The sequence below is a fragment of the Balaenoptera ricei genome, chromosome 6, assembly GCF_028023285.1.
Source record: "Balaenoptera ricei isolate mBalRic1 chromosome 6, mBalRic1.hap2, whole genome shotgun sequence".
Classification (NCBI taxonomy): domain Eukaryota; kingdom Metazoa; phylum Chordata; class Mammalia; order Artiodactyla; family Balaenopteridae; genus Balaenoptera; species Balaenoptera ricei.
The window spans coordinates 113,280,475-113,293,603 of NC_082644.1; the positions used below are offsets into that span (position 1 = coordinate 113,280,475).

At 41.0% G+C, this 13,129-nt stretch overlaps 1 protein-coding gene across 3 annotated transcripts in view; it reads right to left on the reverse strand.

The window, feature by feature from the left end:
- MAPKAP1 (MAPK associated protein 1) overlaps positions 1 to 11,964 on the reverse strand; it is a 236,395-nt gene extending 224,431 nt beyond the window's left edge. For all 3 annotated transcript variants that reach the window (XM_059925619.1, XM_059925618.1, XM_059925617.1), the window contains exon 1: positions 11,705 to 11,964. The gene's annotated coding sequence lies outside the window, so the exon portion shown is untranslated. The remainder of the gene's footprint in view (positions 1 to 11,704) is intronic.
- Between the last annotated feature and the right edge of the window lie 1,165 nt (positions 11,965 to 13,129).

The window sequence follows — 13,129 nt, forward strand, 5'->3', positions numbered from 1 at the left end:
CCAATTCACCAAAAAGAAAACTAGTTGCTAGTACTGTATATTTTGGGGTCATATTGGAAAGTAAGACTCATGGACCTCTTCTCTATGAGGTACTTAAACACATATTCTCATACTTAAAATTAGGAAACAAACAGAATGTCCAAATTAGAATCCTTGACTCCTTTCTGTGAAGCCTACCGCCATTTAATTACCAATACTATGCATCTCTTCTCTCTCTAGATTTCATTCATTCTCTTTCTCTCCATTATCCAATCCCACCTTCTCTCACCTAGGCTACAGCAATTGCTTCCTAACTTGTCTTAAGACCCTTCAATAACGTCCCAAACTCTTTAATATAACTGAACTTGCTTCCTCTGCAGCCCCATCTTCCATTTATCCCCTTTGTTCTTTCTACTCTAGCCATTCTCAACTTTTAGTGTTCTTCCAGCCTTTAAAACTGTGTATTCTCTCCTTCCACCTGGCTTAAACATCACTTTCTCCTTCACCCTTCAGATCCCAATTTAGACAGCACCTGCCTGGAAGGTTTGACCTTATCAAGTCTAGGGTGGGTACTCCTCCATACTCACCTTGACTCTCATTACTCTAACACTTCTCACGCTAGGCTTTACTCCTCAAACTACGCTGCACTTCCGTTACTAGACTGCAAATCCCACGAGCACTGGGTCCGTGCCTGTAGTTTTCATTGCTCGATTCCCAGACATATGACTAATGCCTAATATATATTCAGCTAATGCTGACTGAATAAGTTGAATGACTGCAGTTAAGCAAAAAACTTAATTGACTAAATGGAACATTTTGCATGTAATATTTTCTTCATATAAAATATTTTTTAATATTTTTTTAATTTTGAAGAAAATTACAGATACAGCCAAATCCAATTTTTCATAACAACCATGGGGAAAAGGGCTTAAGCACACATGGACTTTCTACAACTTTAACCGTTAATACTAAATATAATCAAAAGGAGGTAAACTACTACCCCAGTGGGAATGGTACTCCTAACATTGTTCAGTTTTGGGACTTAAATCTCCTTAACTGGAAAGAGTGGTAAAGGTATATATAATGCAAATTACAAACATTATTGTCAAATCTTGCACTGGAGTAAAAATAAGTGGAAATTTTTTTTTGCCAGCCCACTTCTCCCCCCCAAAAAAGAATGTCCACACACTTGATAGAAACACCACTTAACTCCAAATAGCTCACCAAGTGAAGGTTACTGTGAAATACTTCAAATTCCATAAGCACTCAGGACTGCAAAGACTGTGGGAAGAGAATGTTCCAAGCACCAACTAATGATCAGAAGGTACAAATGAAATAAACCCTGATGCATAATGACTATCTAAGGAAGTCTAAACTGAAGACTGAATATATTTGTTCTGAAATCATTAACCAAGCTTCAGCTTCTGAAATACATTAAAAATACTTAACACATTTTATGTCTCAAGTACAAGTGACAGAGATTTATTATTAAAGATAACTAGTTTCCTTCGCCTAGTTTAGATATATATAAATCTCTATCACATTTCAGACTTCATTTTTGTATTTTGGATTTTTTCTTAATACCAACAATTTCAATTCTTATCATGTGCTTGTTCCCTATGCTAATGAAAACACAAGTTATACCAACTCGGAATTTTTATTCTCATTTTGGGGATGCGACCACCCGTTTTATTCTGTTCATATTTTAACTCAGCAACTTTAATCCTACAATCAAAGCTTTATTAGCTTGTAAACAAACTGTTTCTCAGGTAAACTGAATTGCCCCACATCAGGATCTTAAGCAAATAAATAAGCACAAAAAAGGCAGAGATTATAAATTAGGGCAGACAAATCTGTATCTAGCCCCACGCCGGTAAAGAGTATTCTATCAATACAGTGAAATGCTAATCTCCTAATTAACAACCTAATTAGGTAATTATGGCTTTGCAGAGGGATGCCGAAATGAAATATGACAACATGGTCACCTCTTTATATGGCACCTGTGGGCCTTTTCAGCTGTCATTGCAAAGAGTGCAATATCAGTTTGAACAGGTGACAAAGTGCTGTCATTTTTCATTCTGATAATATACAGAATGCTTTGGACAGAAGCAGTTTACAAAATGAAACATCTTGCCTGGTATTTTCCTAATTTAAATATGCTCAAATACTTTGTTAAATTTTTGCATGCTTTTCTATATTGTATATACGAGAATTACCATGCACATTAAAAAAAAAAACTAGACATCATGCTTAACGGCACATGCTGAAACTACTGCAATTTCATTTAGGAAGTATATAATTAGAAAAGAATAAAAGACGCAATTCTTCATGACATTTTAATATTCATACATCCTGAATACTGCTATCACAAAAATTAAAATTCAAACTTTCATCTTTAATTTTTTCCTTACAAAATTTTTCAAAAGTGAGATAGAAATTCACACTTACACTTTTCCATACCAAAAAAGCACTTACCAAGATACAAATATTCAACTCACAAAAAAAGCTCTATATACCAATGACCAGCCTTATGAATAACAGGCAAGTACTCTTTCTGAAAGACAGAGCTGTCACAGGGCTACTCACTGACCCACTGGCCACTAAAGAGGTGATGGTAGCACTGGGACACTGGTACCACCTACACAAATGACTCTTCTTTCAAGATATTTTTGAGGAGGAGAGGAGGGCTAGCCTGGGAACCTCAACATCATGTATGTCAAGATACAGGAAACCATATCCTAAGTGTAAAACAACTGAGGTTAAAACTAACTTGAGAAAAAAAAAAAAAAAAACTTACTTGAAAATACAATCTTATTGGGTTAGCCAAAAAGTTCTTTCAGTTTTTAAGTAAAAATAAAAGATATTTTTCATTTTCACCAAGAACTTTATTGAACAATATATTCACCGTTTTGTTTCACTACCTTCTGCCATTTTTCTGGCAACTGCATAATTCCATCCTCCCAAAACTTTTTATCTTTTTGAGCAAAGAACTGTCCCAGGTGCCTTTTACAGTCTTCCAGGGAACTGAAATTTTTTCCATTAAGAGAATTTTGTAAAGACCAAAGTAAATGGAAATCCAAAGGTGCAATGTCTGAATATGGCAGATGAATCAGAACTTCCCAGCCAAGCTGTAACAGTTTTTGCCTGGTCATCAAAGAAACATGAGGTCTTGCGTTATCCTGATGGAAGATTATGCGTTTTTCTGTTGACTAATTCTGTATGCTTTTTGTCAAATGCTGCTTTCAGTTGGTCTAATTTGGAGCAGTACTTGTTGGAATTAATCGTTTGGTTTTCCAGAAGGAGCTCATAAGAGAGGACTCGCTTTCAATGCCACCATATACACAACATCACCTTCTTTGGATGAAGACCAGCTTTTGGTGTGGTTGGTGGTGGTTCATCTCGCTTGCCCCACAAACTCTTCCGTTCCACGTTATTTTTTTTTTTTTAATTTATTTTATTTTTGGCTGTGTTGGGTCTTCGTTTCTGTGCGAGGGCTTTCTCTAGTTGTGGCAAGCGGGGGCCACTCTTCATCGTGGTGCACGGGCCTCTCACTGTCGCGGCCTCTCTTGTTGAGGAGCACAGGCTCCAGACGCCCAGGCTCAGTAGTTGTGGCTCACGGGCCCAGTTGCTCCGCAGCATGTGGATCTTCCCAGACCAGGGCTCGAACCCGTGTCCCCTGCATTAGCAGGCAGATTCTCAACCACCGTGCCACCAGGGAAGCCCCGTTCCACATTATTGTACACTATCCACTTTTCATTGCCCATCACAATTTGTTTTAAAAACGGAACATTTCCATTACGTTTAAGTAAAGAATTGCATGTGGAAATACGGTCAAGAAGGTTTTTTTCGCCTCAGGTGGAATCCAAACATTAAAGTGATTAACATAACCAAGCTGGTGCAAATGATTTTCAACGCTTGATTTGGATATTTTGAGTATGTCAGCTATCTCCCGTGTGGTATAACATTGATTGTTCTCAATGAATGTCTCAATTTGATCGCTATCAACTTCAAATGGTCTACCTGACCGTGGTGCATCGTCCAGCGAGAAATCTCCAGTATGAAACTTCGCAAACCACTTTTGACACGTTCGATCAGTCACAGCATCTTCTTCATACACTGCACAAATCGTTTTTTGCATTTCAGTTGCATTTTCACCTTTCTTGAAATAATAAAGCATAATATGCCGAAAATGTTGCTTTTTATCTTCCATCTTCAATATTAAAATGGCTACACAAAAATTCACCAATTTTAAGTTTTTTTTAAATGTACGCTGATATGATAGCTGTCACAATACAATCTAACAAAATTGTTTCGAATGAAGTTAAAGACAACTAAGTGCTACTACAGCCATCGTACAGGAAAACCAAATGAACTTTTTGGCCAACCCAATATAACTTCAGATCACCTGTATTAGGGAAAACTTTTTGGTCAAAATGATGTGCACTAGCTCTACTCATATTTCTCAATTACAAGTTAATTAAAAGGATTTTTTATTGAAAAGTAATTTATGTTTATCAGAGAGTATTCTGGAAAACAGAAAAGAGCATAAAGACCTATACTCTAACCACCTGTTTTTTTCTTTGTGTGTTTGACATTAATTGAAATCATACTTTATATAGTTTTATATCCTTCTTTCACTTCATATTATATGATGAGCATATTAATAAGTCACTAAAATTCTTCTAAAACATCTAAAATGCTTGTACAATATTTCCATTCTATGGCTTTTCCATTTCTCTTACCTCTTTGTTGACTACTAAAGTTGTTTCTAATTTTTGCTATTATAAATACTTCCACAGTGAACACCTTTGAACATGAATATTTTTCTACATTTCTGATTATTTCTTTAACAAAGATTCTTAGAAATGGGATTACAAGCTCAAAAGGCATACACGACTTCTTTAAAAAGGCTTGTGAAAAATACTGCCAAAGTTCTTTCCAGAAAAGTTTTACCAATTTTTATTCCCACTACTGATATGAGGGATCATCTAACTACCAACCTCTGCCAGCAATGAGTATTATTAGAGTTTTATTAAATCATTAAACTTCAAATCATAAGAGTATACCTGTAACCAAACACTCTCACAACATAATAAATAACTTTCTACAGGCATTAAGTTTTTGTTTTGTTTTTTTAAATTTATTTTGGTTGCGCTGGGTCTTAGTTGCGGCAGGCAGGCGCCTTAGTGGCAGCTTGCCGGCTCCTTAGTTGCAGCAGGCGGGCTCCTTAGTTACGGCTTGAGAACTCTTAGTTGCGGCATGCATGTCGGATCTAGTTCCCTGAGCAGGGATCGAACCCCGGCCCCCTGCACTGGGAGCACAGAATCTTATCCACTGCGCCACCAGGGAAGTCCCCTACAGGCATTAAGTTTAAAATGAGTAAGAAGGGCCACAGTTGATGATCCTCCCAAAACAAGGGCCAGTTCCAATAACCAAATCTAGAGCAGCATGGAATAGCGACAAAAGCACTATGGTATTTAGAGTAAAAAAACCAAAGGTTCAAATCCCAGCTTTGCCATTATCAGTAGCTCTCTACCTTTAATCACTTTACTTCTCTAAGCTTCAGTTTCAGCATTTATGAGATGGGGATGAGGAGAACATAATATAGTCCTAGTTCTAACAACTTCAAAAGGTACTCATGGGCACACAAAAAGGTAATATAAACAATTGAAAGTGTTTATTGTTATTTAACAGATCAATTCATTTAACAGCCTAAAAATAGCATACTGAAACCCTTTTCTCAACAGTGCACAGTTGACAGGTACACCAATTCACAAAGGACAACTAGAAATTAACAAGACTAATTTCATGATCCAGGCATGAAAACAAGTCTCATTCCTTTACAACCACTCCATAAAACCATTTCTTGTTACATTATACTAACATCTGAATAGCTTGTGCCCCTGAATGCTGGTACCTACATCCCTCCAAAAGCATCATGGTACTAGGTATCTACATAAACTGTTTCATTTAATCCTCACAAGTATATGAGACTGGCAGTACTGTCCTCATTTTGCATTGTCTGGGTCACGCAGTTAATAACCGACAGAGCCAATATTCAAATCCAGGTGGGTGTGACTCCAAAGCCCCACCTCACACTGCTTCAAGGTCTGCACCTCAGTTCTTCTTTGTTAGTCTCCTATATGTCAGCAACTAAAGTACCGATTAAAAATTTACTTGTTTTAAAAAGAAAACCATTCCTTCAAACAATTTTCTACCTATTTCTCTGCTGAAACAGTATTTATTTATAATACAGTACCTTAAAATGAGTCCATAGGGAACTAAAAAATGTTATTTTTTTTGAAGTTTTACACATTTGCTCCATTTTGACAGCATCAATAATAAAAGCATATTCATAAAAGTATACTCAAGTATGACTCTAACACTGCATGTATTTAGGGGTAAATGTGACATAATATTCAATTTATTTCACAAGCGATTACCATAATTTAATTCCACTAGCTATTCTAATACCTTCTTGCTATTTCCAGAATTTAAGTTTTGTTAAGTGGCTTCTCCCATTTTTCTCACTTTCATTATTTAAAACTGTTTTCTTCCTTGGGTCCAAATTTTGTGTTTCCTATATTAAATCTATTTCTTCAGTATACCTAGACTGCTGCCAACTACAGTTAATAAATTGTGAATGACTCCTCAGGATTTATTTTCTTCATTTTTTATATTCTATGTTATTTCCTTATACGATAGAGTATGAATGAAAACAAGTATCTAGAACACCAATATTTCTTCAATTTTCACCTTGTGGAAGCTGGGTATTAAAATAAAAATAAATTAAACTCTTGGGCTGGAAGCTCCCTGACCATATTTCTCTCACTAGGCTGGGTGTCTCTCTGCCTCCTTCCAATCTGGTGTATATAGAGTCAACAAAGCACTGTATGCATCTGGGGAGGTCCTTTCCCAGAAGTAATGAACAAAGAACAGAGGGAAGAGCTGAACAGTAGCTCCCTACCTGCCATCAAGAGAGAAGCAGCATTTTAGATCTGAACTGTTCTCCACTGGAGTCTGCCAGTAATCAGCTGTGCAGCTTTAAGCATGTCAATTAGAATCAGAAAGCTTGGCATCCTGAAAAGACCTCACCAAGACTTCAACTGTGCTCCCTCATTATCATCCAGATGGGAAAAAGATACAAAGATTCGTAAGTGACTTGACCAAAACCAAAAGGCTGTTAGTGGCATACCTGCATTCAGAATTCAAGTCCCTCTCAGTCTCGTGCACTTTCTACTAAACTGTAATTCACTGGGCACCAATTTCTTCATCTCAAGAGGTTATGATAACCCCCCTTGTTCACTTCATGTACTGTAGAGAGTACCAAAGGGGACAAGAGATCTGGCAGCATTTAAAGTGCTAAGGGCACAAAAGTATTACAAGGTCATCATCACCTCATCCAAACCCCATCCCTCCAGAAATTTAGCCTGATCATACAATAAAAGCATTTACCCTGCCACTTCCCCAAAGATATCAGTATGAGTCAAATACAACACCCCCTCACTGTAGCAATTTACCAGTAGATTTCTGATCAATAATCACAACTGGCGTTGTACCTCCTGCTTTGAACAGTGAGTATCAAAATTTCAGCGAGCAGGTAGGTCAGAGTTCACAATCAGGCAGACTAAGACTGTGCACAGCCCACAAATGTGTTTTGGTCTACATGATAATTTTTTTAAGGGCAGTTTTTTAAACTAAATACATTAAAATCCAGATTTCCAGCATCTCTTGAAAACAATCGGAAGATCTAGAGACACTGGGTCCACTTCCTCACAGGGCGACAAGCAACTGGAGCTGAGGAGTGACTGCTGCCTCCAGACTGACTGGTCATGGGCCCTCCAGTTCACAAGGTCTGTCCTACCCTTTATATTACATCATGGGCATTTGAGTTGGAGACTCCTGAGGCAGAGTTCAAAGAGAACTTAATTAATAAATATTTGTTTACTCTTTTGGCCAACTTTTTTTTTGCATTATCAACTCACTAGCTGTATGACTCTTGGGTAACACACTTAACCACTAAGCCTTAGGCTACTCGTGTTAAATTGGTAACACCCTAGCTCACAGAATCATAAAGATTGAAGGAAATAAGGTATACAGAAACATTTAACGATGACTATAAGCACTCAATTACTTTAACACAAGCTGAAATGTGCTAATTTTTGAGTCAAAAACTTCAAATTCACAGAAAACACAAGGTCAGGGTACCTCCCATGGGAGAAAAAATGTAATGTGACAGAATTCTTTGTCATAATAATTTGGCATCTATTGCTGAGTCCTTAACAATAAGGCCTACATATCAAAATAACAGATTTACTGCAAATTCTCTCAGCTGAAGCACATATAATCTACTGAACTGCAATAATTTCTAAAGTCTTCAGTTATGAGTCAACAAGCAAAACAAACACCCCACTTAAGTATATATATTTAACGGGACAGATGAGGTGATGAGTTCCTTGAGTGCAGAAGCCATGTTCATTCCTCATTATTCCTACTGCCCAGCATGGTGATGGGCATGTTGAAGCTAGGGCTCAAGGGCTAGCTCCTCTCTGAAGCCACCCACATCACAAAGACACAACATGGCGTAGTACTGAAGAGTGGAGTTACCAAAGTCTGGCAGATAATCCCCTCTACTCTCAGCTCCAACAACTGCATAAACTAAAGGAATTCATTTAACCTCTGTGCTCGAGTTTCCTCATCTGTAAAATCAGAATGCTAATAACACCATCCTGTAGAGGAATGAATGAGAGAATGCATTTAACACAATGCTGGCACACAGTAAGTGCTCATTAGCTACCGTTATCAGTGTTTCCTCCTTTGTGCTCCACAGTACCCTGTGGGGACTGCTATCTTAGTACCTACTATGCTTTACTATGGTTCACCTGCACAAGCATGTCTGCCCCATGGGAGTGTCAACAACCTCAGGGTGGGGACCTGGTTATACTCCTTTTTGTATCCCTGGGTCTAACATTTTCCCTGGCACAGCTGAATGAATCATAGATCTTCAAGGTATTTATTAACAGGAAAGGTTATGAGCAGAAACTGGAAGTGACCTCTCTTGCCCAACACACAAGCTCTGACTCTGACCCCCTCCTGACCCTCCAACTTTACTTCCCAGTATTCCCACTGAAAGAAGCAATGGTTTGATTTATTCAGGCTGGTCTACTCACTACTCTAAAACCATGCCACAGGCATTGCATCTTTGCATCTTACAGCTATTTTCAGGGGATCCTTGCCACGAATCAGGCCCTTTACCCACATTAGCTCGCACTTCATGAAGTCTCTATCATCCCCCATCCCAAACTATACTTGAAGGAAATAATACTTAGAATTAAGAAACTTGCCAAAGGTCACATATCTAGTAAGAGGAAGGACCAAGAATTGAAGCCAGCATCCACGGTTGTTCTCTACAGAATGTCTGGTCCACTCATTCAGTGTTGAGCTGACCCACCTACTACCTTCTTGCCTTGGAAGATTAAGGTCTTCTCTACATTTAAAGGACTATCTGACATTCATATTGACATTGATATTTTTTCTCTTGTACAGCTGTTTCAATATGTATTTGCATATAGAGAGCTATGATGTGAGAAAAGAAAAACACATAATGGAAAAGGCACAGATGTAGGCATAAGACAGACCTGGGTTTGAATCCTGGCTCTGTCTCATACCAGATGTGTAATTTATCCTGAGCCTTCCTAATCTGTGAATTGAGGTTAAAATGATTAAACAAGAGAAACCTAATATAATCTCCAGTATAGTAAATAACAAAGCTTAGTTAACCCCACATTATGAAACATTACCTGGACATAGCACACTCCTCAAAAGTGAATAACGGGGACTTCCCTGATGGCTCAGTGGTTAAGAATCCGCCTGCCAATGCAGGGGACACGGGTTCAATCCCTGCTCTGGGAAGATCCCACATGCTGCGGAGCAACTAAGCCCGTGCGCCACAACTACTGGGCCTGCGCTCTAGGGCCTGCCAAGCCACAACTACTGAGCCTGTGTGCTGCAACTACTGAAGCCCGCACACCTAGAGCCTGTGCTCCACAAGAGAAGTCACTGCAGTGAGAAGCCCGTGAACCGCAACGAAGAGTAGCCCTGGCTCGCCACAACTAGAGAAAGCCTGTGAGCAGCAATGAGGACCCAATGCAGTCACAAATAAATAAATTAAATAAATAAATTTATTTTTTTTTAAAAAGTGAATAACGCCCCCTCTTCTGTGCTACCACTGGATCACAGAAAGAACTCTCCCGCAGTGTACATACCATTCTGTGTTAGAATTATTTCCTTATCTCACTCACTAAATTGAGCAGGCAAGAACTGAGTCTTATTTATCTCTACATTGTCTAGCATGGTACCTGGTATATATCCATACTCAGTAGATGTTTGCTAAGTGAAATAATTGTAGATATAATAATGAGTGTTTATAGGATTCTAGAAAAGAAATCATTTCCAGCTGAGGTTGCCCTGAACTAGTTGAGGGAAGGCCAATTTCAGCTGGGCAGTGGTAACATCTCAATAGGTGGAAACAGAAAAGGAGAAATCTAGGCAGAGAGAAAGTCCTACAAAAAAACAACGAAAGGAAACAACAAAGGCATCTAGGTCCTACTTAGCCAGAGCAAAGCATCAGGGTAGGGGGCCTTTCGAAGCATAGCTGGAAAGTTAGCCAGGAGCCAGGAGGTGTAGAGGAATGTGAATACACTCAGGCATCACAGTAGATGAAGGAAGGTATGAACACAAAGCTGAATGGGAAAGGGGCCGCCAGCATGCCTCACAGGCCCCAGCAAGCTCGCAAATGTGTAAACTGAAAAAGATAAAACAAATATCAATACTTCATCAACAACTCTTTCAGCGTTTACTGAGCATCTTGTGTGAGCTCACAGAATATAAAGAATAAAACATGGTGCCTTCTTTTCTGCTGTTTTAAATTAGGAATCCACCCCTTCTGCTTGTCAAAATATTGATAGAATGAGAACGTTGACTTTGCTTTAACCGATGTCTGTAAACACCTGTCTCCATTTGACTGTTCACGCATGGGGAAGTTTTGAACTTTGCTGGTTTTGGTTTATAACATGATGCTTTTGCACAGTGCCAGGTACTGGGATAGGCTTCAAAAATCACTTCATTCAGAATGAAAATTGAGCCAATCTCTGAGTCAACTTTTGGGTCTCCGGCTAAAGTAATGCTCTTGCTTAAACTACAACGATTTTTTTATTTTTCCCAGCCTTAAACAGACCTAGAAGGCTCTATGCCACTCCCATAAACAAAAAGCTGAATCAAAGTTCCAGCAGCACTCTGGCTAGAAAAAAACAGTTCTGCGAGGCCGTTTACCCCTTTGGGGCAATGGAGCTAAGGGGAGCTGGGAAACAGGGACTGCACAGGCAATGCTTTAAAAACTTGATTTTCACGTTATGAAGATTAAGACACCTAGATGTTGCCGAGGGTACAGCCAGAAACTGCCGGAGTCAACAGTACCCTCCCCAAACCCCAATACTACCAGGTCCACTAGTTTCTACTCCCCCAAATCACACACCCAGCTGTCAGGCTCATAGCAGCCTCCACGAAAGGGCCAGAAAACGGATGCTCACGGGAGCCCAGAGCAAGGGCCAGATAGGCTGCCCGCTGGGCAGCGCCGAGCGCGGGGGAGTGAGGAGGGCCGCCAGGCTCCTCGGGTGGGCTGGCGGGGGTAGCGAGCGAAGGAGCTAGAGGCTGGGGCAACCTTTACCTGAAGCTGCTGCCACACTACGGGCCGGGTCGGCCCTGGGACTCGTTCCTGAGGGGAGGGCTCGGCTCCCCCGCGCCTCCCGGCCCCTGCCCGAGCTCCGCACTCTCGGAATCCTCGGGGACTGGTGCTCCTCCCGGCCGGCTCAGCAGCCGCTTTCCGGGCTCCCCTTCATGCCCCAGACGCTCGCCGCCGCTCGCCAGCTGAGCAGCAGCCCTGTTGCCCCGAGCCGCGCCACGACCCGGAACCGCACTCCGCGCACCGGAAGTCTCCGACCGGGAAGAAGCCGTTGGCTGGGGACGTAGCGCGCAAGCCCCACAGCCAAGAGCAAGGAGGGAAGCCCTCTCGGGGGGCGGGGCCGAACGGGAGGCTGTGCGCGTGCGCACCACTTCCCCGCCTCCGGCCAAGGCCTGGGTGGGAGATGAGCTGGGAGTCTGGCAATATACATTGACCTTCGCATTTGGGTTGGGTAGAAATCAGCGTCAGCCTTCTCCTTCGAATTTCCTCCTCTCTCCCTGCTTCCACGCAAAAAAGCCCTTGGTTCCTCCAGAACTGAGTGATGAGGAAGACCTGGGTTTAAATGCCAACTCTAACCTGCTGTGTATCCTAGGACAAGACACCTCCCTCCTCTGACCCATCCATACAGTGGTTCCAATTTTAAGTATCGCTGTGAGAATCGAATGGGATGATGCTCTAAAAACACTCAGCACAGTGCCAGACACTTAATAAACTTAGTAAATGTTAGTCATTCTTATCTGTAAAATGGAGATAATTATCTTCCAAGAACTGCAGGGAGGTTCCCATGAGATATGTGGACCCGCCGCAAACAGGAGCTCATTGTTGGTGATCTCTCTCCCTCTCTCAGGGAATCAGTGGGAGAAACTAGTGTGAAGGGGAAAGAAGGACTCGAGCAGTGCAATGATAAGATATCTCTCCTACCTGAGAGGTAGTCTGGAATGTCCCTCTTAAAAAAGCACCTTAGGGGCTTCCCTGGTGGCGCAGTGCTTGAGAATCTGCCTGCCAAAGCAGGGGACACGGTTTCCAGCCCTGGTCTGGGAAGATCCCACATGCCGCGGAGCAACTAGGCCCATGAGCCACAGTTGCTGAGCCTGTGCGTCTGGAGCCTGTGCTCCGCAGCAAGAGAGGCCGCGATAATGAGCGGCCCGCGCACCGCGATGAAGAGTGGCCCCCGCTTGCCACAACTAGAGAAAGCCCTCGCACAGAAACGAAGACCCAACACAGCCATAAATAAATAAATAAACAAATTAATTAATTAATTAATTAATTAAAAATGCACCTTAGCAAAAGAAAGAAAAAAAAAAAATCAAGGCTGAATTTCAGCCCGGGGGGGGGGGGGATCTTACCCAATATTAAAGTCACCTACAAATACACCATGGATCCACCCCCTTGTATTCAAATATATGATTG